Source organism: Triturus cristatus, chromosome 4_1, assembly GCF_964204655.1.
Source record: "Triturus cristatus chromosome 4_1, aTriCri1.1, whole genome shotgun sequence".
NCBI classification, from domain to species: Eukaryota; Metazoa; Chordata; class Amphibia; order Caudata; family Salamandridae; genus Triturus; species Triturus cristatus.
In genome coordinates, this window is record NC_140585.1 from 479,649,207 (window position 1) to 479,672,934 (window position 23,728).

Here is a 23,728-nt window from a genome sequence, read left to right on the forward strand (position 1 = left end):
CACCCTTCGCATGCTCCGCAAGATCTACAGATTGATCCCCACCGAAACCAGAAGGACGGTCACACAGGCCCTCGTCAGCAGCAGGCTGGACTATGGCAAAGCCCTATACGCAGGAACCGCGGCCAAACTCCAGAAGAGACTCCAACGCATACAGAACGCCTCTGCATGTCTCATCCTCGCCATACCCCACCACATCCACATTACTGCCCACCTCAAGGACCTGCAGTGGCTCCCAGTCAAGGAGAGGATCACCTTCAAGCTCCTCACCTACGCCCACAAAGCACTACACAACACCGTTCCCGCATACCTCAACAAGCGTCTCACCTTCTACACACCGAATCGCCAGCTGCGCTCCGATGACCTCGCCCTTGCCGCCGTCCCACGCATCTACAGGACCTCCACTGGAGGTAGATCCTTCTCCTACGTTGTGGCCAGGATGTGGAACACCCTCCCCACACAGCTGCGACAGACCCAGGACCTTCTGACCTTCAGGAGACTTCTCAAGACCTGGCTGTTCGAGCAGTAGCTGCACCCTCACCCCCGCTCAGCGCCTTGAGACCCTCATGGGTGATTAGCGCGCTCTAAAGAAACTTTGATTGATTGATTGAGTGTACTGTTGCACTGCTGCAACCTCCATCCTTCCATGATTTAATACATAGTAATTATTGAACGAGCAAATTTAATGTAGTATTCTGGGATACAGCCAAACTGAAAAAAACACCAAATCAGCTGCATCAATATTAACACAGAGGGTTTGAAGATTAAAAAATAAATAGATTCCATAAGGGATGTTCTATTTATCAGACGAGACTCTAAACATACAATCTTTTTTTTTAATTACACAGGCGCACACACACACACACACACACACACAAACACTGTCATTTTGATCTCGTTTTCTCCCTTGCTGTCTCTCTCTTGTTTTTATCATCCACTCTCTCTCGCTTTCTCTCTCGCCCACTCTCTCTCCTTGCTCTGTAGCTTGAGTTATTGTCTTTGCCTCCCACATAGCATTGTATGAGCTTGGGAAAATCACTCAGATTCCTTTGCTCTAAAATAGGAGACTTGTAAAAAGCAAAATCTTTAGTGAAGCTTACAAGCATATATACAGTTCATGAAGGAATATTTTAATTCTAAGTTTTTTTTTATTGACAATACTGATTTACAGACATTTCGAATGTCTCCTTTCCAGTAGCTAGGAGGATATTCCCATCAAATATTTCTTCCCCTTTTTGCAAGTGAAGGGGAATTCCTGTGGGTATTACAACAATCGCTTCTTCCATAGCGCCAAACACAGTGTATTATATCGCACATGCTAAAATGATGCCCCTGGTTTCTGTCTACAACATCTATTCATACTTCTGCTTTATAAAGACGACTTCCTTCATTCCGGAGAAAAAACATTCACATACCAGTTCATGCAAATGTCAAGCCATGAGACTTATCGGATTTCCATGAGGCTATAGAAGTAAAGGATATAGCATGCGTGTGTAGAAACAAAGACTGGGAAGTAAAGGGATTTATCTCCTTTGCACAGCCACGAATCAATGGTTTAGATCCTCTAGCATGTGGTTCTGAGAAAAGAAAAACCCTGAGTATGACTCCTAAATGTGAGAACTGCTACTGAACCCGCGATAAACATTAGGAAGTTATTTTAGTTTTAGATATTTTTTCTTCCTACGATAGAATCTTCATTTTAGCTTATGAAAGCAGTGGGTTCCTTTGCTTCAGAGAATTATAGAACTTCAAATGAAAATGAACAATTCACTATTTGTATGTGGTGGCCTCAATTTTAGGTCTGCTTAAGACAGCTTGAGTTATTTTTTCCTATAAATTGAAAACATTCCAAGATGGCTTGCCATGAAATATTGGCAACCATTTCCGAATTGTGTTTTATTTTTGACAATGCTGTTAGAAACAAGCACTTGCAAGCCAAAAGCCTAGGAACTAACTTTTACAGGTGATGAACTTTCACTTCACCAATGCTTCTGATGCTACATTTAGAAAGATAATAATTACTGAGGGCCTTATTTTGATTTGGTTGAAAAGTTACAGCTCTCCATCCATTATCTTTTTGTGTTTGCTCTCTTCGACCACAGGTGGCCAAGGCTATGCCCCGACCTGGATCCCTTGCTCACTGTGCCACTGGATTCAAGCTAGCCTGGCTGCCGAAGGCACACATTCTGAAATAAGTACCAGGAACTTGTTTCTGGTCCAGAGAGGACATAGCCTGGCAGTTCGGTCTGGACTGTCCCCATGAGGAACAGGGTCAAAACTGATTCGCATATGGCTGGGTCCAAACTGTGGTGGCATGGTGAGCAAAAGAACGAGTTCAACCCAGATCTCTTGACTGGGGGTGAGTGGTTGAAATGTTTCAGCACTCCATCCATCATCTTGTTGTGTTTGCTATGTTCACACTAAGTGGCCAAGGGTATGCCTAGACATGGGGAATTTGCTTGCTGTGCCACTGGATTCAAGCTAGACTGGCTGATGAGGGGGTGATACCTAAAACTGTTCCCAGGATGCTTGATGTCAGGCGAACTTGGCCTGGCAGTTCGGCTGACTGTTCCCATGAGGAGCAGGGTCAAGACTGATTTGCATGTGGCTGGGTTCAAACTGGGGTGGAATGGTGAGCAAAAGAACAATGGAGTTAGCCCAGATCTCTTGACTGGGGTGAGTGGTTTGAAAAGTTTCAGCACTCCATCCATCAAATTGTTGTGTTTGCTATGTTTGACCACAAGTGGCCAAGGCTATGCCCAGACCTGGGTCCCTTGCTCACTGTGCCACTGGATTCAAGCTAGCCTAGCTGATGAGGGGTGATACCATGAAACCGGTCCCAGAATGCTTGTTTCCCGTCCAGGGAGGACCTGGCATGGCAGTTTGGGCTGGCCTGTTCCCATGAGGAGCAGGGTAAAGACTGATTTGCATATGGCTGGGTCCAAACTTGGGTGGCATTTTGAGCAAAAGAACAATGGATTAAATCAACATCTCTTGACTGGGGGTGAGTGGTTGAAAAGTTTCAGCACTCCGTCCATCATCTTGTGTTTGCTTATATAGATTTTGCCAGATGGCATACTCCATCACCGTGACAGATATCCTGTCTGCCATATTACAAGTGCCATAGACTATTATGCACCTCTAATATGGTGAACAGGACATCCTACACATTTGTGATGGAGTATCCCATTCATCCTCAGTTTTGAAGGATATGGGTGCATGTGTTGTTTATGTGACTAGTTTACCAGACCATTGTGGCCCTGGAAACCCTTTGGCAGACTTTAAACACTTTAAACATGTAAAACTCTTTGCAGTGTTTAGCCACCTTCATATCTTGATTTGGAAGGTTGCCAAAATACAATTACTCCCTCAAGACCTTGGGTCCACTCCATATGGAGCCCCGTAATGCCTACAACAGAAATAGTTTGCACCTTTATGATCATTGTTTATGGTAATCATTCTCAGCTTGGTTAATTTATAGTGGCTCAGCATACCCAGTATTAGAAGAGAGTGGTCTGCATGGCAACACAGCGGAGTGAATGTGGCCTAATGGCTAGAGCGGTTGACCTCGAAGCTGGGGAGCCAGATTCGAGTCTCAGCAAGGACGCTCAACATACTGTGATTCTAGGCAAATCGTGTAATCTCCCCGTGCCTACCAAAAATGAATGCGTCTATCTGTAATGTAACTGGTGGTCATAGAAAGCGTTCTGATACCTTTGGGTCAAGTTCACACTATATAACACTCTACAAAAAAAAACATACTACAATTTGTGAAGGTCAGGGGCTAAGTGTGCATGAAAAAATCCCTTGGACGGGCTGTAACACAATAAACAGACGTTTACTTAAGACAGTCAGTCATAAACAGTGATACTCTTTCAAACACAATGGACAGCTGTCAAACAGCGATTTAGGACCCCGCAAAAGATATTCAGTGGCACCACCCTATTATTCAGCAACTATGCAACTCATGTAAAGGGGGACAACTAAATCACACAACAACAAATCATTAACTTTGACTTGAAATCAGTTTCAGAAAATGCTATTTCTCTAATGAAAACAATGCAGTCACTGTACTATTCTTTTAAACAAAAAACAACATCTCAAGCAGTCATTTAGAGTTTGGTCAATTGAGAACAGCACTATAAATCAATAATGATTTTCCTCCAATAAATCTGAGATTGATTCACGCTATTTACAGGTGGAGGAACCTTTGACTTCTGTCGGCGGAGTTGCAACTGGCTCTTCTGACAGAAACACTTGACTAGGCAGCCTGTCTGCCCTCGGCTGCTAGTTCATAGTGGTAGTCATCCCCTCCTATTTAGGGCCTGGTGACTAGATCGTAGATCCGGAATTTGTAAAGCGCAAACTACTCACCCTTATGGGTCTCAAAGTGCTGGGGGCCATCGTGGAAATTAAGTGAGTTATTGCCCAGAGTCACATTTTGCTGACCTGATCTGCCGCCGGGGATAAAACCGTGAGCCCTGTGATCCGAAGCCAGCTGCCCTGGCCGCTGCACCACACCTCTCCACTACTGTAGAGGTAGACTGTCACTATATTTTCATACCCTCGACCACCATGTAAGGCATAGGAGTCACAGAGTGGGAAATTATTTAATGTCCGACAAGCATAGGGAATATTCTCCCCTCCTTGTAACTTTAGGGGCAATGATTTATTTTGTTTTTGGTTAGACGTACAGTGGTTCTGCCACAACACACTTATCTAAATCAAAGTTTCTTCGAATTTCTCATACAATTAATGTAAAAGACAAAAAATTGTCTAAACACATGCCTTGCTTAGAAAGCACAAATGAATTGTGTTGGTTTAAATACTTCCAAAGTTATTATGAAGAAATCATATATGTTTAAAGTTCAAGTAATATCCACAAGGTCAAAGTGATAATGGGGAAGTGGGGTGTGAGATACATATATCACAACAAATTACAAATAGGTACAAAACAATATTGACAAAATTACATTCAGGTATAGAGTGAGAAGATATGTTTAATCTCAAGATGACCTAGAAATGCATTATTTTTGTTTTGGCCATATCATATCGTAAAGCTTCTAGTTATGCGTCGAATTTTCAACCCTAGTATAAGTGCTAATTAGGAGCATCAAACACGTGTCTTCCTCAGGATGAAGAGAGAAGGGTTTCTTGTGTATAGCCTATTGAACGTTAGGTTCCAATAGCTGTATCGGAAGCTTGTTAATTACTAACTCCTGTAGCTTGAGAAAATCATCACCACAGAGGGCACTCAAACCCCCTGTGGTCGTAAACCCATTGGCACACAAAGATTGTCATGGGGATAGGGGCACTCAGCCTCCTAATCAGTGAAAGAATCAGCACCTTGTGCTGGTTGTTCCTCTCTGATCTTGTGAACCGTGGCACCGAATGATAGAAGCAGTTAGGGGCACTCAGCCACCTACATGAATGATTATGTATAGGGGGAATCGGCACGTCGTGCAGTTTTCGTCCCGCGTGAAGCGCTGAGGTCTTCACCTTCGTGTAGGGAATGATTCCATTCCACATAAAACAAAATTTAACATGACTATTGCCCTTTGGAGAATGCTTAACCCCTTCCATGCGGGGCGGATTCCCCCGCTGTGCTGACCGTTACCTGCGCGGGCGTGGTCATGACGGAACGGTTCCGTCATGAGCACAGCTCAACCGACGCTCATGACGGAACCGTTCCGTCATGAGCGTCGAAGGGGTTAAAGTAAAAATTATCTTGCCAGGTGACATTTTCCGCTGAAAAAAGAAATGTTCTCCTCGAACCACTCTCATGTCTGCATCTTACATGATTTTCGTTTTCCGTGATGGATACATTCACAAGGAAAAGCTACTCGCATATTGTCAAAATGTATTTTATGTAATACAGGTAGAAACATGTCATTTTTGAGTATTTCGCAAAAAAAAAGACATTCTCAAAAAGAATATATGCACCCCGTACTCTTACTCTGCTCTCCCAACCAGCCTCATGTTTCTTCTTCAGTGACAATTGGCCAGGCCTCCACACCTAACCTCAAAACTCAACAGTCTTTCAAGGAGGTGGCAATTCATTACCCTTGGAAGAGCAAAGCTTTGGACCGGAATCTGCGGTGATACTGGTTTGTGCCTTTGTGACTTTTATACGGGTGTACAATATTGGTGCAGGATGGTAGACCACTGCTATATTTAATTGTATTTTTATTGCAAGTAAATTACTTGCCATGTTTAGGCAGAGGCATGCTTTCTTTTTATCTTACCAGTATTTTTTTAATATATCTTGCATATACCTGTCGAGTTTGAATGTGTTTTATGGTGATGGGTAAGTAGGTGAATGCAATAATGAAACAGCAGAAGGATGAATGGATGCAGTGTCTGCATGGTGCTACCTTTGTTACGTCCCTAAAATCATTAGTAACTTAAGAGGCAGCTTCAATGATAAGCTAGATCTATTGGATATGACAATGCTTGTTATATATTGTGAAGGTCTCCACTCACTAAAAACAACATGCATGACTGGTCTTTTCTTATCATCTAGTGCAACCTAATGATGGCACATTCAGACTGCTGCCTTAACTTGGGTTATGGCTGGTGCAAGCATAATCAATAATCACTCAAATACTTTTTCAGTGGGACTATCTTGAAAGCAAATAATCAGATTGTCTAGGTTTTCACAATTTGTATAAGAAGTAGTAACACTTCAAATCATACTGTGATATTGTTTGCCGTAAGTGTGTACCTATTAAAATTGTGATACTGAATTGGATTTATTAAGTCATTAACTTGGATGAAAAATTGATTTACTCTAAGATACCCAATAACATCATACTCATGTTCTAGAAGCACTGTCTTAGTTAAAAACACATATTCCTTGCACTCTAAAGCAGAAAAATATATATTTGAAACTGATAAGATTACCTTCATAGGTTTTTAGATAATCAGAGACGGCAGTAAGTAGGTCAAGCCTATTGGTTATGTTATAATGTTTCTGTCTTTACACTTTATTCAACATCGGCCTAGTCAGTAGCAATCACCATACACACAGTTATAATATTGCAAATATGCAGAAACATACCACTTGCAAAATTCAAAACCCATCTCAAGAGGCCTAACAAGAATCATTTGTCAGAGTGGGAGTTCGAATGCTAAAACCCTGGCCTACTATGGTAATCCGTGAGATTACAGGTAAAAATACCTGCTGTGGTCTAGTCTGTAACACAATGTGATAACATCCAACTGCCAAAGGCATACTGGATTTAACATATGCTTTACACAATTAATGAGACAGACTAACTGCCTTTGAGATAATGTTTCATAATATGCAGACCAGACCTATATCGTTGGGCATGTTTCCAGTGCACCAAACAGGCATGTCGTTTGTCACCATAACCAACTCAAGCCAGCAGCTTTGAGCATCAGCTTTTTTTACAAGGAAACCGTCAGACACACAACTATAATATTAGAAAGGTATTCAAAATTTCAGTTGGCTAAGAACAATAGTATGTCTCCTAAAATGGCCGAACAAGGATTCTCACAAAGGGAAACCTTCTATATCCACGGTTTGTCACACTGTGTGACCAACACCAAAAACATTGCCACGTAACAAAATACTTTTCTGTAGGCTTTAATATGGACAACCTTAAATGCTTATCATCTTTAACATATGATTTTCAAATAAATACACAAGGTCCAGTGCCTTCATCATAAAATTTCATAATAAACAGATCAGGCCCATAGCCATGCTGCCATAACATACCCAGTCCTCCTGTATTAAGTATAAACTTTGCCGCAAACCAAGATTACAATACAAGCAGTCATTTTAGTGGAAGCACACAAATTCAGCCCTGTATTCAGAGGACTAAGCCCCTCTCTCAATAAGACTCTGAAAGCACTTTTATGTTGATCACATATGGTCAGGTGACAGCTGCAATAGCAAGATAGACCTAAATTAAAAAAATTCCATATAGATTATTATAACCATGAGCTCTCAAACACAAAACTGCACTCTGAAGTCTAAACTGAATGACCAGCCCTGCTCCCATCTGTGATGCTGCCAGAGATAAACACACACAGTAATTAAGTAGTTATTTAATATACTTTAAAAGCATTACAATGTCATGTGTGTGTTTCTGAAAAGCTCAAGCTCAGGCAGCTGGATAAGTAAACAAAATTAATACAGCTGCGTTGAGGGCAAGCACCTTTGTGGAAGCACACAACTTCTGCCCAATCAAAACATGTACTCCTGGCTGTCAACATGTGAGCAGAACCAAATTCCCTCTCCTGGTAAAGCTTTTTACAGCCCTTTATTAGGTTGATCACATAATGTCTTGTGACAACTTCACCGTCAAGCCAGACCTAACAATTATGACTGGAGGTACAGTTTTGAGTTAATTATGGAACGAGAGCTTGTGTTTTTAGATTACATTTAGGAGTGCTTGAACCATTCATTACAAAATAATGTAGTTTACACACAGACAGAGAGGAACAAAAGGTAAGTTCCCTGACATATTGATTTTAGTAATTGTTATTGTTAGACCTGGCACCTTGGCGTGAGTCTCCCTTCCACTTTTTGTCGCTGTGCCTCATGTGTTTTTAAGGTGTTGGCTGCTCAGAGCACTGTGCCACTGCCAACCAGTGCCACAGTGCAAGTGCTCCCTATGTAAAATGGATATGTTGGTTGGATTCCATGATTGGCTTATTTGGTTTACTATCAGACCCCAGTAAAGTGCACCAGGAGTGCCAGGGCGTGTAAATACAAATGCCGCTGGTGGGCTTGCAGCACTGGTTGTGCCACCCACAGAAGCGGCCTGGTAAAATGTGTGTAGGTCTGCCATTGCAGAACCTGCGTACAGTCTGGTACTGACATGCTGACTGGGCAAGTGCACACACTTGCCAGTCCCTAAACCTTCCCTTAACTTCATATTAGTCACCCCTATGGTAGGCCCAAGGGCAGGGTGCATTGTAAGCATAAGGTAGGACAAGCCCTGATGTGTGTGGCATGTCCTAATAGTGATTTACAGCCATTTTCGTTTTTCACTATTGTAAGGCTACCCTGTTCTCATAGGCCAGCATGGGCTGTTAAGATTGTTACATCCTATGATCCTCCACAGGAACCAAGCGACATATATAATCCCTCTAATTCCACTAAAAACTCACACCAGTCTTTTTTAGGTCACCGAGGAGCTCGCAGAGGCAGACAAAGAGTCAGGTTTCAACCTCAACCTCAATTCAGGGGAAACTATCAGGGACCCCACTACCAACCGGATCCCCAATATCTTCTAGAGACAAGGAACCGACAATACTGGAAACAGGGAACATAATACCCATCTTTAATCTATCATCACACCCACTTGACACCCCCAGCACCAACCTTTTAGCAAAAGGTCTATCTTATGTTCCTCACTCCTTTGTAAATAAATTTGAACTATACCAAGACATACATGCTTTTTTCCGCAAAATTAGACTTAAGAAATTCTTCCAAAATCATAAAGATTCAGACCAAGAAACCCCCATTAATAATACACTCTCTTTACCCTCCACCTTTACCCCAACATTAGACCAAGTAGGATCTGAAGTATCCACATTCGAAAACATAGTTCTGAAACAACTAGAAGAAACCCTCAAATTTATACCTAAACCCATTTACAATTTAACCAGAGAAGAATTTCTTGCCATGAAAAATATCACCAACGACAAAACCCTCACAATCAAATGTTGTGACAAAGGGGGCGGCATTGTAGTCTTAAACACTGATGACTACGAACAGAACATGTTGACAATGTTAGAAAACCAAGATTTCTATCGTAGCACCAGAAACAACCCAATTACCAGAATAGAAAAAAGGATTCTCGGCCTTACTAAATTTGCCCTCAATGAAGGTCTCATTACCAACAAGGAATATGATTACCTCAATTATTCTCCAAAGAAAACAGCATGCATCTACGGTGTCCCAAAAATTCACAAAAGTATAGACAAGCCACCATATAGACCCATAGTTTCCACCATTGGAACCATCACGGAACCATTATCCAAATTCATAGATAATATCATAAGACCCCACATCTCCAAAATCATGTCATATATACAAGACACTAGAGACATGATTAATAAAATAGAAAACATACCATTCAATCCTATTCATGATGTTCTTGTAACCTTGGACATTGAATCTTTATACAGTAACATTCCTCAAAATGAAGCCATTGAAGCAACGTCATGGTTTATCGACAAATTTGAAATTCCATTCTCAAAACCATTCATTTTAGAATGCCTGCATATTATCTTAACTGAAAATTATTTTAGTTTTGGGCAACACACCTTTCACCAAACCAAAGGTGTCAGTATGGGCGCTTCGGTGGCGCCATCCATAGCTAACATCTACATGGCACATTGGGAGGACAAATTTATACACAATGAAATTGCCCCGTTTTTTGAGTCTGTCTCCCACTGGTCCAGATACATTGATGACATCTTCTTTATCTGGACCGGGGGAGAAGATACACTATCTGATTACCTGCAATGGCTTAACCTCACAGATCCCAACTTACGATTCACTGCACATAGCCACACCACCATGGTAGAATTTCTCGACATTCTCATTAAAAACAATTGCGGCCACCTGGAAGTAGACTTACATGTTAAGCCGACAGCGAGAAACACACTTCTACATTTTAAAAGCTTTCACCCTAGAAGTCAAAAAGACAGTATCCCCTTCTCCCAATTCCTAAGAGTTCGCCGCAACTGCACTAACCTCACTGACTTTGACAGACAAGCAGTGGAAATGAAGAAGAAATTCCTAGAGAGAGGATACCCCCACAGACTCATTCGAGAATCGTATAAACGGGCCAGATATTACGATAGGGATCACCTATTAAGACCCAACAAACAAGAAGAAAATCACCAACTTGTATGTGTCACCAAACACTCCACCTTGAACAACAAAATTAAACACATCATTAACACCAACTGGCACATCCTTAACTGTACCATGGACAATCAGAATAAATTAGATAAACCTATTTACGCCTATCGCAAAAACAAAAACCTCAAAGATATTCTGGTCCATTCTAAATTCACTAGCCTTAACTCCCAACCACCATTCATCCAAAAAACTATTAACAACAAAGCCCCCATCAAAGGAACAATAAGATGCTCAAACTGCAAATCCTGCGACTCCATTATTCTTGGAGACACTTTAACCCACAATGGATTTAAAATCCAAGCAACTGAATTATGGAACTGCAAAACCTCCAACGTCATCTACTTGATCCTCTGCCCTTGCCAACTAGGATATGTAGGCGAAACTGGGAGAGCCATACACATCAGAATATCAGAACATCGTTCTGCCATCAAAACTAAGAAACTTCAAGCCCCCTTAGTGAAACATTTCCTACAAGCAGAACACCATCCAGATGACTTACGTTGGTGTATCCTAGAAAAGATCAAAACACCTGACACTCAAGGTGGCATTGCAGTCCGCAAAAAACGCGAAGTGTTTTGGATCTTTTCCTTAGACACTTTTCGCAGTGGTCTGAACAGCGACTTGCCGTGGGAAAATGCAATTACCTAATCAGATACACTAGTCATGAAGATACAATACCCCCCCTTGATACTCATTCTCCCATCCCCACTTTTGTATTAGTTTCCTCTCACCAACTTCCCAACCCAACAAACAACCCCAAACAACCCCCCCCCCCTCCCCCTCCCCTCTTCCCTGTAACCTACCCCACACATGCTCCCATTCCCCAATAATACGATTAAATACATTATTGTTCAAAAATAATAATACGATTAAATACATTATTGTTCAAAAATAATATTTTTCCATTCTGCCTCTAAACAATATATTTACAGTCTGCAGACATCACTCACAATATATATTACATTAGATAATTTTCTGGTTACTTTTTATTAAAATCCATAGAATCATCCTGCACATTATAAATGAGACTGCACCCAGGTACAGATCCACAGTAAAAAGATTCCAATAGATGACATCTATCGATCTGCATGCATTAACACATACAGGGCCGCTGTTCACACACCGGGTCCGGCTCTCTACGGTGGCCCTGTTGTTATTTTCTCGTACATGTACCTTTTACTAAACCACAGTTTAGTTTTCACGTTACAACCAACTACGAAACAAGTTATTCCCCCACCCACTCACGACCCACGTAGCACTCACAGTTAGCAACACCCTATCAGATTCACCTAACTTCACTATTTAAACGATCGCAATTCCCGCCATCCTCGCTTATCGGCATCATCCTCAGCTGAGTAAACGTCTACAAAGAAGGAATCGGCACTCCATCACGCCGCAGACCAGGTAAAGATTATTTCCAGCGCTTTGTAGTTTAACCAGCAAACCGTTTTTCTCAAATACTGTTGAATTATTTACATGCCTCGTGCATTTGCTGATAAGATATATTAGCTCATAACATCCATCCCCCAGCCTTGTTTTTTCACTCGACTTCCCCATTTGCAGCTGGCATGTAATCATTCCCCGCACTCGCTGATACGATCTACTCGCTGCTCACATCCATCCCGCAGCCTTCATTTTTTACCTGACCTCCCCCATTTGCAGATGGCATATAATGATCCCTTGCCTCAACGTGGTTATTGTTAAACCGCAATACTTAACACCTACTTAGCTTAACCATCGTTATATATCCTCATTTCACATTCAACCCCTTTCCCCCCCTTCCCTTCTCCCTCCCCTGTCTTTTTCATTTTTAGGACATTTGTCCCTAATATCAGACGCCCGTCATCCATACGGCTCCACTCTTATTATTATCATCTGCGGCAATCCTTCACCAGGTTCACACGGGAATAAAAAGGTAAATAAAGAAACAGCTATAACTCTCACAATGCCCGAGCATCATAAGCACGCATTGTTCTTAATGACATTTTTTTGATTTTTTTCGCTTCATAGTTTTGCTACATAAAGAACATATCTTGAACCCATGAATGAAATCTCCGCTCATTCAAGTCCTTTTGATCGACATATGTGAATTTCCATTCTAGCAGATAGAACAGGTATTTCTACTATATTCAATACAAAGTACATCCATACATCTTTAATAAGAAAAACCCTCTTTTAGATGTTGCCAACACAGTTCCTTCTATACCGCTACAACAGCATGTTATTATTTTTACAGGCTTTATGACCACCACCTGTAACACCCGGCAACGCTCTTTTCTTTTTCTGTGAAATCCCATGGTTATAGGCTTTACATCAATTATCAGGTACTGGAAGACCCCTCCTAGTGACACAGCTTTCAGCGGACATCATTACTGAGTTCCCTATATCTTGTCTCTTGGTCATTTCAGACCGTCAAACACCACCTCCAGATAAATCCTTCACCTGCCATCTACTCGCTAGACTACACCTTGAAGTAAGCATTGCTCTTTATCCATCCAGGGCTCATAAGTAGAGCTAGAATTTATGTTAAATGACGTTCATCAATAACTAACTAGTTCGACATCTGTCATCACACTCTCACTTTATTAACCAGTTTCACATCCCCCCTTTTTTCTGTTTTTTCTGTCCTTCCTCTTTTTCTTTCTTCTTTTTTCGTTTGTCTTCCTTCTTTATTCATTGGATTTTCCTTTATTTCTTGTTTTTCCTTTCTTTTCCTTCTTCCCTATTTCTTCCTTTCTTCCCTTTTGTTCTTTTACTTTCGTTCTTTCCTTCTCTTCTTCTAGCTTTCTTTCTCTCTGCTTGTCTCTTCTTCTGTTCTAACTTTTTCTTCCTTCCCTTTTTTTCCTTGTTTCCATTTCGCTTTTCTCTCTCTCCTTTCTTCTGTTTCTTTATCTCATAACCTTTCCCCAACCTCCTCTTTTCTTCTTTTCTCTCCCCCCCCAACCCCCCCCCCTTTTTCCTTTTCCATCGCTAGACGTTCCATTATTTACATCTCAGAAAGATATTCATTATCATTTTTCACGTACAATTATCTTAAATGTTAATATCATTGCTCTTTCTATCCTTGGGTGAGAATAACAGATTCTCGCTGTATGTGAAGTGTCCATGTATAGTTTATAGCCAATTTTATGTAAAAGATATAAAAACAAAAATTAGTCATGTAATATCTTTTTTTAAATACATTCTCTCCAACCAACAGGAATTGTGGCATTTCCTGACGAAGGCGTGCTTTTCGCCGAAACGCGCGTAGAAGATGATCATATGGCCACAGATTTGTCTTTACTTTTAATTGTTGTTGAATACATTGAATGTCTATACTATGTATAAATGCATTGTTGAATTGTTTTTTTATTGATTTTGTTCGTGATTCTGTGAGAATCATATTAACAATAAACATTTATGTGATATTTTTTTAAAAAATACTGTTTTTGGCTATACTACTTGGACACGTTTTAAATAACAATATACAAAACATGTTAATTGCCTAGGAAGTCATATTCGCACTGTGTTATACCCTGTCCTAGGAATTACATTCCATCTCCTCTTGTTCAGGGGGTCCCTGTTACCCACATAAAAAAACATCCTATGATCCTAACAGGCCCAGGGAACATGGTAGAAAATCGAGTTTAGTATGCCTGAACTCAGAATAATAAGGTACATCTTTTAGCAAGGTTTATTTTAATATTCTGCGTTTGCAAATGCCACTTTTAGAAAAGTTGGCAGTTGCTTGCCTAACCATTTCAGCCAGCCTCTGCGTGATGTGTATCTGCTGTCTGGCTTGCGTGAGTGACAGGGCTGGGGAAACCCAGATGGGCAGGGCTAGGTAGCCTGGTGGTGAATAGGACGATTGACAGGTAGATGGGTGGGAGGAATACACCTGGACTCTGAATAGGACTGTGCTCTGCCACCACAATGCCGGCTCTGCCCCCTGTGGAGCGTCAGATGACTCTGCCCTGCACCCTGAATGAAGAAGCCTGCATCGCGTCAACAAAGTGCTCCAGAACTGGACTGAACTAGGCAAGGGCCCCCCTGGCCTGGGAGAACAAAAGAAATGTAGTATAAATGTAGGAGCCCTGCTCCTAAGAAACCAGATCCTGCTACAAGACGAACCTCTGCCTGAGGGGAAGGAACCGGGAAAGCTGTAGGAGGAGTACTTTCCCTGACCTGGGGGATTGGCCTGCAGTGGTTGCCTTGCTGCTGAAGGAGAGGAGAAAGATTGCTGATAAACTTTGCTACAACTTGTGCTGTTTAAGGTCTCCAAGGGCTTGTGCCGAGCTTGCCCCCTGAACGAAGTCCCTGGACCAGTGGACTTCACCCCCCTTGAGAACCGCCGTTCTCCCCGTGAAGCTGACGCCGAGAAAAGTGTGCGCCTCTCAACTCGGCGCGTACTTTGGCAAGCCTATGCCCCCCTGCCCGGCCCGAGCACCGCGACTAAGGCCCCTCGAGCCGTAGCTCTCAACGTAAAGGAAGAACTTCGTGACACTTGTTATTTGCCCCTCTCCGCATTGCACCCCTTTTGCATGCCCCCCTACCCTTGCTGAGGGCAGGCTCTGGTGCGTAGAGTGGTTGGCACGTGGCTCCCCCCGGAGCGTACTGCCTGCTTCGCATCGCGCGGAGAACAATGGCGCCGCTCTCAAGGTACGGCTCGAACGCCGCAACGAAGAGCCAGTGCATCGTACACCCGCACTGTCCCCCTGAGCATCGCGACTGAGGCCCCCTTCGAGCCGCAGCTCGCACCGCAATTGAAAGGACATCACGCCGTACAAACGCGCTGGGATTCACTGCATCGTCCGTGACAAACTCCTGAAAGATAAAGGTACTGTGCCCCCTTCGCACCGTAAGGTGTACGCATCGCCCGGAGCGTCTGCAAACGCTTGTGAGCCCCGCTCGCAAGTCTCCTTCAGTCACACGAACCGCACGACGCGCACAAAGTGCACAGAACTTCTGAAATACGCTTAAACTCAATAACTACTTATTGCAAAGTATTGTGGGCCGTCTTAACGTTATTGGGTCTTGTGCTAAATCTGCTTATACATAAAATAATTATTATTGGTAAACCCAGTGTGGAGTCCATTTGTGGGGGTGTCATTGAATTGTTGTATGTGGTCCCAAATGCTTAACCATTATGCCTAAGATAACGCCTTGTCTGCTCGCGCCAAGCTACCTAGATGGTGAACAGGGGTTATTGTTAGAGTGTAACCCCTTACCCTGACTGGAGGAAAGGTTCTCTGCTTGGCACAAGTACTTACCTGTGCCAACCCAAGAGTCTGGATTCTAACATTGGTGGTCAGCGATGAGGATTCTGAATTTGCATTTGTGATTTATATACAGCAGTTTTTTGAAACGCCACATAGTGAGTTCAGACCCATAACGTAGCCACATACTTTTTTAATTTTTGTTTTGCTGGAAATCGCCATTGTTGGAAGAAACCATGCCTGATTCAGTCATTGTGGAGAGAGCAGCATCTGTCGTCTCTGAAATTGAGGATGTTGAATGGGAAGAGGAGAGACTAGAGAGCTACACCAAGGCCCAGCTGAAGGGCTTCTGTAAAAAGTTCAAAGTCCCCATTGTTGGATGTAAGCTCAAGGCAGATCTACTCAAGGCGCTGAGGGCCTGGATTGAGTCATGGGCACCTGGAGAAGTAGTAGTTGTTGAACCAGCAGAAAGCGTCCAGAGTTTTGGAAGAGGCCTGTCGCCAGGAGAGTTGGCAGACAGGAAAGAAACCAGGATGCATGAAATTGAGATGGCAAAACTTAAATTGAATGGGCAACTGGAGCTGGAAAGCAAAAAGCTGGCTCTGGAAGAGAGAAGAATCCAAATGGAGCATGAAATGAAGTTGAGGGAATTAGATCTGAAAGCTAAAAGTTTAGAGCCTACTCCCTCTGGTGGCAGCACACCGTCAGTGCAGGCAGAATCAAGAGTGTACATACCCAAGGATGTGGTAAGGGATTTTTTTAAGAATGATGACATAGGGCAGTGGTTCAAGGCCTATGAGGTAGCCATGTCTTCCCACCGGGTCCCTGAGAAGGATTGGGGAGCGGGGTTGTGGGGACGGTTCCTTAGTGAAGAGCGGGACACACTGCTAGACTTACCTTCAGATGTTTATAATTCTTATCCCCATATGAAGGCAGCATTGATGACTAGGTATGGGTTGACCCCTGAGTTGTATAGAAAAAGGTTCAGGGGTTGCACAAAGATTCCTAACAGTACGTATGTGGAGTATGTAACTTTTTTTATCAGAGCACTGGATGGTTGGGTGAAGGGTAGCAAGGTTGAAGATTTTCAAGGGCTTCTTGATTTAATGGCATGGGAGCACTTGTCCAGTAATTGTTTTCCTGAGCTACGCCAACACCTGATTGATAGTAGGCTGACTAACCCTAGAAAGCTTGCTGAGGAGGCGGACCGCTGGTTCAGTACCAGGGTCCACAAGTGTCACGTGGGAGATTCCGCCAAAGGTGGGCAGGGTCCCCAGCAGAAGAGTGGAGGGGACAGGGGTAACCAGAGGGAGTTCCCAAAAGGCCCCAAAGTAATCCCCAAGGGAACCAAGGGAAAGGTTCTCAGCCTCCCCCACCCCAGAAACCGACCGAGGCCCCGACAGGTCGACCTGTTCAAAAGGGGCCCATAAAATGTTACAAGTGGGGTACCGTAGGGCATTATGCCTCTGATTAAAGTGTCCTTTGTTTGGTAAACCAGCACCCACTGGTGCCCCAACCCAGCAGATGGCTAGTGTAGCCTTGGGGGAGGAGATGGCAGTCCAAGGTGGGTGGGGTCCTGCAGAAATGTCCCTTGTCTCATTAGGAGACTGTGAGATGGTCCCCCAAACCCAGCTGCCTGATAACACTAAGAAATACAGGCAGTAGATGACCATCAATGGCTGTAGGGTGGAAGCTCTGAGAGATACAGGAGCCAGTGTGACAGCTGTCAAGTGTCACCTGGTGTCTCAAGAGCAGGTTGTCCCAGGAGCATTCTATCCAGTTGTTGCCGCCGACAACACAGAGAGTCACTGCAAGGTGGCTCAGGTTCCCTTTTAGTGGGGGGGGGGTCTCTGGTACTCTTCAGGCAGCTATGAGGCCCACCATGCCTGTAGACTGTCTGTTAGGGAATGATTTGGAGAGCTCACCTTGGGCTAAGGTGGAGCAGAGTGCTCACCTGGAGATGTTGGGTATGCCGGATTGGGCGTGTGTCACCACACGGTCCATGGCTGCAAGTAGAGGTACTCAAGAGGTCCTGGAGCCTGAGAGGGAGGCCCAGGGACTGGCCTTAGAGAGAAGGAGCAGGGGGCGCAGGAAACTAGCCCCTGAAGTTCCCACGGTCCAGGAGGAAGCAGACCATGACGGGGATGCCCTGGAGCCTACAGGGGAGCAGATAGCTGAACTGGGAGACCTGCCTGAGCTGACCCATTGGCAGCAGGAAGGGGGTCCCTCCAGGGAGGACTTTTGTAAGGCACAGAAAGAATGCCCTTCTCTCGTGGGTGTGCGGCAGCAGACTGCAGACCAGGCCGCAGATGATCAGTCTGGGTCACATTTCATTTACTGGGAGAACGACCTCCTATATACAGAGCCTAAGGTTGCTGAGCCTGTGTCAGCCCGTGCGCTGGTGGTACCCCAGGACTTCAGAGCCTTCCTACTGGGGCTGGCTCACGATATGCCATTGGCAGGAAATTTGGGGCAGGACAAGACCTTTGAAAGGCTTGTCACCCACTTTTATTGGCCCCAAATGCGCAGGAGTTCAGACACTCATTGCAGGACCTATCAGACTTGCCAGGCAAGTGGAAATAGTGGGAGGAAGCAGAAGGCTTCTCTCCAGCCATTCCCTGTGGTCGGTACCCCATTCCAGCGAGTGGGGATTGACATTGTGGGACCACTGGACCCCAGGACAGCCATGGGCAACAGATTTATCCTAGTCCTGGTGGACCATGCCACCCGGTACCCAGAAGCCATCCCTCTGAGGACAGTGACGGCCCCTGTGGTGGGACGTGCACTGATGGGAATTTTCTCCAGAGTGGGATTCCCTCTAGAGGTGGTGTCTGACCGGGGTACCAATTTCATATCCAAGTATATGAAATCCCTTTGGCAAGAGCGTGGTGTAACCTACAAGTTCACCACACCTTACCACCCCCAAGGAAACGGGTTGGTTGAGAGATTCAACCGTACCCTCAAGTGCATGATAATGGGTCTGGAAGAACCCATGAGGCTTAAGTGGGACGTCCTCTTGCCATGCCTTCTCTTTGCGTACCGTGAGGTGCCACAGAAGTCTCTAGTGTTCAGCCCCTTTGATCTCCTGTATGGCCACCCAGTAAGAGGACCTCTAAGTCTGGTCAAGGAAGGCTGGGAGCAATCTCCCAAGAAACCTCCCCAGAATGTATATAGCTACATGCTGGCCTTCAGGAATCAGACTAGGCGTTTTAGGCAACTTGCTGAGGCTAATCTGGAAGCCAGCCAGGAGGAGATGAAGTGGTGGTACGACCAGAATGCCACTCTGGTAGAGCTTCAGCCTGGACAGAAGGTGTGGGTCTTGTCCCCCATGGAGCCGTGTGCGCTCCAGGATAAGTGGACTGGTCCCTTTGAGGTTGTGGAGCGCAAGAGTCCTGTTACCTACGTGGTGGACCTGAAGTCTCCTAGGAACCCCTTAAGGGTCCTACATGTCAACCGCCTCAAGCCCCACTTGGAGAGGTCCCAAGTGGGCCTGCTCTTGGCAACAGATGCTGGGATGGAAGAGGAGACCAAGCCTCTTCCTGACCTCCTGTCAGCCCAGGAGCAAGATGGGTCAGTGGATGGTGTCATCCTCTCTTCCGCCCTGACCCCTGAGAATGATTGTCGCCAATTGCTGGGGCAATTTTCTGATCTGTTTTCCCTGGTTCCCGGTGTCACTGACTGGTGCGTCCATGATGTGGACACTGGGGATAGTACCCCCGTAAGGCACAAGGCCTACAGGGTGACTGACAGGGTGAGGACATGCATCAAGGAGGAGGTCTCCAAGATATTTGCACTCGGGTTAATTGAGTCCTCCAGCAGTCCTTGGGCCAGCCCAGTGGTCTTGGTCCCAAAGGCTGCAGCGCCAGGAGCCACACCCGAACTCCGGTTCTGTGTGGACTACACAGGACTCAATTCAGTCACCAGGACTGACGCACACCCCATCCCCAGAGCTGATGAGCTCATAGATCGGCTAGGGGCTGCCAAGTACCTCAGCACGTTTGATTTAACGTCTGGGTACTGGCAGATCGCCTTGACCGATGGGGCCAAAGAGAGGTCAGCATTTTCCACCCCAGATGGGCACTACCAGTTCCGGGTCATGCCCTTTGGAATGAAAAATGCCCCTGCCACCTTCCAGAGGTTGGTCAACCAGGTGTTGGCTGGACTGGATTCGTTCAGTGCAGCCTACCTGGATGACATCGCGGTTTTCCGCTCCACTTGGGAAGAACACCTGCGCCACCTCTGGGAAGTGTTGATGGCGCTGCGCAAGGCAGGCCTCACGATCAAGGCGAGTAAGTGCCAGATCGGGAAGGGTTCCGTGGTGTACTTGGGGCACCAGGTTGGGAGCGGCCAGGTGGCGCCCCTTCAACCCAAGATTGAAACCATCCTGAATTGGGAGTCGCCCAAAACCCAGCCAGAGGTGAGAGCCTTCCTAGGTCTCACTGGGTACTACAGGAGGTTTGTCAAGGGGTATGGCAACATGGTTGCCCCCTTGACAGCGCTGACTTCTAAGAAGCAGCCCAGGAAAGTCATTTGGACTGACACCTGTCAGAAAGCTTTTGAGGCCCTGAAAGCTGCTATGTGCACGGCGCCCGTGCTCTTGGTTCCCAACTTCTCCAAAGAGTTTATCGTTCAGACAGACACTTCGGAGCATGGTGTGGGGGCTGTTCTTTCACAGATTAATGAAGAGGGCCTAGATCAACCTGTAGCCTTTCTTAGCAGGAGGTTACTTCCACGGGAACAGAGATGGAGTGCTATTGAGCATGAGGCATTTGCTGTGGTCTGGGCACTGAAGAAGCTAAGACCCTACCTGTTTGGGTCTCACTTACGGGTTCAGACAGACCACATGCCCCTCAGATGGTTGATGCATATGAGGGGTGAGAATCCAAAACTGTTGAGGTGGTCCATTTTCCTACAGGGTATGGACTTTACGGTGGAACATCGCCCTGGTACAGGTCCCTCCAATGCTGACGGTCTGTCCAGATTTTTCCGCCTTAGTGATGAGGAACTCCCTGGCACTGTGGCACTGTGGCCAACCAGTGCCACAGTGCAAGTGCACCCTATGTAAAATGGATATGTTGGTTGGATTCCATGATTGGCTTATTTGGTTTACTATCAGGCCCCAGTAAAGTGCACCAGGAGTGCCAGGGCGTGTAAATACAAATGCCGCTGGTGGGCTTGCAGCACTGGTTGTGCCACCCACAGAAGCGGCCTGGTAAAATGGGCATAGGTCTGCCATTGCAGAACCTGCGTGCAGTCTGGTACTGACATGCTGACTGGGCAAGTGCACACACTTGCCAGTCCCTAAACCTTCCCTTAACTTCATATTAGTCACCCCTATGGTAGGTCCAAGGGCAGGGTGCATTGTAAGCATAAGGTAGGACAAGCCCCGATGTGTGTGGCATGTCCTAATAGTGATTTACAGCCATTTTCGTTTTTCACTATTGTAAGGCTACCCTGTTCTCATAGGCCAGCATGGGCTGTTAAGATTGTTACATCCTATGATCCTAACAGGCCCAGGGAACATGGTAGAAAATCGAGTTTAGTATGCCTGAACTCAGAATAATAAGGTACATCTTTTAGCAAGGTTTATTTTAATATTCTGCGTTTGCAAATGCCACTTTTAGAAAAGTTGGCAGTTGCTTGCCTAACCATTTCAGCTCGCCTCTGCGTGATGTGTATCTGCTGTCTGGCTTGCGTGAGGGACAGGGCTGGGGAAACCCAGATGGGCAGGGCTAGGTAGCCTGGTGGTGAATAGGATGATTGACAGGTAGATGGGTGGGAGGAGTACACCTGGACTCTGAATAGGACTGTGCTCTGCCACCACAATGCTGGCTCCACTCCCTGTGGAGCGTCTGATGACTCTGCCCTGCACCCTGAATGAAGAAGCCTGCATCGCGTCAACAAAGTGCTCCAGAACTGGACTGAACTAGGCAAGGGCCCCCCTGGCCTGGGAGAACAAAAGAAATGTAGTATAAATGTAGGAGCCCTAAGATACCAGATCCTGCTACAAGACAAACCTCTGCCTGAGGGGAAGGAACCGGGTAAGCTGTAGGAGGAGTACTGTCCTTGACCTGGGGGATTGGCCTGCAGTGGTTGCCTTGCTGCTGAAGGAGAGGAGAAAGATTGCTGATAAACTTTGCTTCAACTTGTGCTGTTTAAGGTCTCCAAGGGCTTGTGCTGAGCTTGCCCCCTGAACGAAGTCCCAGGACCAGTGGACTTCACCCCCCTTGAGAACCGCTGTTCTCCCCGTGAAGCTGACGCCGAGAAAAGTGTGCGCCTCTCAACTCGGTGCGTACTTTGGCAAGCCTGTGCCCCCCTGCCCGGCCCGAGCACCGTGACTACGGCCCCTCGAGCCGCAGCTCGCAACGTAAAGGAAGGACTTTGTGACACTTGTTATTTGCCTCTCTCCGCATCGTACCCCTTTTGTGTGCCCCCCTACCCTTGCTGAGGGCAGGCTGTGGTGCGAAGAGTGGTTGGTACGCGGCTCCCCCAGGAGCATACTGCCTGCTTCGCATCAAGCTGAGAACAAAGGCGCCGCTCTCAATGTACGGCTCGAACGCCACAACGAAGAGCCAGCACACCGTACACCCTCACTGTCCCCCTGAGCATCGCGACTGAGGCCCCCTTCAAGCCGTAGCTCGCACCGCAATTGAAAGGACATCACGCCGTACAAACGCGCTGGGATTCACCGCATCGTCCGTGACGAACTCCTGAAAGATAAAGGTACTGTGCCCCCTTCACACCGTAAGGTGTATGCATCACCCGGAGAGTCTGCAAACGCTTGTGAGCCCCGCTCGCAAGCCTCTTCCAGTCATACGAACCGCACAACGCGCACTAAGCGCACAGAACTTCTGAAATACGCTTAAACTCAAGAACTACTTATTGCAAAGTATTGTGGGCCCGTCTTAACGTTATTGGGACTTGTGCTAAATCTGCTTATACATAAAATAATTATTGTTGGTAAACCCAGTGTGGAGTCCATTTGTGGGGGTGTCATTGAATTGTTGTATGTGGTCCCAAATGCTTAACCATTACGCCTAAGATAACGCCTTGTCTGCTCGCACCAAGCTACCTAGAGGGTGAGCAGGGGTTATTGTTAGAGTGTAACCCCTTACCCTGACTGGAGGAAAGGTTCCCTGCTTGGCACAAGTACCTACCTGTGCCAACCCGAAAGTCTGTATTCTAACAGTTATGTAGTGATGAGCCATAATTAATCAGCAGATGGTTACTGTAACTATGGGTCTGGAGCATTTCACAAGCCTTCATTGGAACAGCAGTCATTAGAGGCCACATAGCGAGAAGGGTGTTTGCTTCTTCCTATTGCACCATGCTGTTATAAATCTGCAACGTTTCATGTGTTGCATAATTTGGATTCCCTCATCTTATGTTCCATGATTTGAGCTTTCGTCCTGGGATGCAAGAATACAAGAGTGACCACCCACAAAAGTGAATGCAATCTAGGCTACCTTTGGCCTTCATTCTCAGATTGTCAATCAACAGTCCTCCAAAACCAGGTCTAATGGAGGAGCGTTTCTCTGCCACTTAAACTGTGAATGGTTGCCAACGATTTTGACAGCCACTTTACAAAATAGAGTAATGTAATACCCAAGAAATCCAAGCATTGTCAAAG